Source organism: Mus pahari, chromosome 3 (assembly GCF_900095145.1).
Source record: "Mus pahari chromosome 3, PAHARI_EIJ_v1.1, whole genome shotgun sequence".
NCBI classification, from domain to species: Eukaryota; Metazoa; Chordata; class Mammalia; order Rodentia; family Muridae; genus Mus; species Mus pahari.
Window position 1 is genome coordinate 146,517,584 of NC_034592.1, and position 1,656 is coordinate 146,519,239.

Consider the following 1,656-nt stretch of genomic DNA (forward strand, 5'->3'; position numbering starts at 1 on the left):
TGTGAGCATCCACTTCTGTGTTTGCCAGGCACTGGCATAGCCTCACAAGAGGCTGCTATATCAGGGTCCCTTCAGCAGAATCTTGCTGGCCAAGAAAGACAAAGTCACATTAACAGATCCTGGGGCAAGGCTGAGAAGGATCCCAAATCCAGGTCAGGATGTGCTCAGTGCGACCTAGTCCAACAGNGACAGAGCTCTGTAAGAAAGGTCCTGACTACAAGTTTATGGTCACCTTGTCCAACAGCGACAGAGCTCTGTAAGAAAGGTCCTGACTACAAATTCATGGTCTTTGAGATGCTAATTTTGGGGTTCCCTGGTCAGGAAAATTTAATAAAGATCATACCAAACTGCCTCAAAACACTAAACCTCCAGTAACTTACACCAGAAACACAAAGTATGGAGAAGGCCCAGCCACTGGCAAAGATGCTTGGACAAGTTGAATGGACTGTACATTCATGAAAATAAATGTATTTAATAAGAAATTTACATTTAAATTTACATTTTTTTACATTTAGAAATAAATGTAGAAAAGAACAAAATGTATTAAATAAAATTCTGGGGTAGTGTTTGCCTGGAACACATGTATATTCTGGTGTACCTTAAATCATGTGTACTTTAATATCCCCTGACCCCTACTCGTGTGACAGGGGATTAATATCTGGAGACTTTGGTAAGCAATAAAAACTAAGCATTAAAAAATGAACCCATCAAAAAGTGATCAAATGATAGCTCTCAAAAGAAGAAGCAGATGACCCACTAATGTGTGGACAGGTTTTAAAAGCAATGGTTCAGTATACCTTAAAATCATTGAAACATTTACACTCCACTGTCACAATAGCTGTTATGAAGAAAACAGCTGAGGTGGATTGCTAGAATGGCTCCAAGAGAAGAGAATTCCTACCTATTGCTGGTAGGCGTACAAACTGGTGCAGCCCCTGTAGAGGTTAGCATGAAGGGGCCTCAAAAAGCCAAAAGTTGAACTAATATATTGATCCAGGTATGCCATGCCTGGGCATATACACAAAGGAACCAAAGCCATTCACACTACAGAGCTACCTGTACACCCCTATTACTGCTTCAGTATTCTTAATCAAGGTAGCTGAGGTATAGAAGAAGCCCCAATGTTGCCCCCCCCATCAGATGAACAGATAAAGAAATTCAGTTACATATCCACGATGAGATTTTATTTGGATGTAAAGAATGAAAGTTTGCCCTTTGCTGGAAATAGATAGAAACTATAATATTAAGTGAAGCAAACTGGACCCAGAAAGACTATTTAAATGTCCTGTTTCTGCTTGTCCTCCTTGGGATTCCATCTCTCAGGGCCTGCTTTCTCTAATGCACAGTTGTAAGGTGTATGCACATGTGAGTGGCTGCTTCTGTATGTACGCATGTGGAAGCCAGAGGACAACCTCAGCTGTCATTCAGAAAGGCCATCGGCTTACCAACTAGTTTAGACTGGATGGCTATCGATCCTCAGGGATCTGTCTGCCTGCCTTAGTCTCCACAGCACTGGGATTACAAAGAAGTACCATCATGCTTGATAGATTTACATGGATGCTGGGGGCATACATGTGAGGTGCCCCAACCCTCAAAGAATCCTTTTGAAAACAATACCTATCTGTTGGGTTTGGTTGTCTGTGACTGTCATCCTAA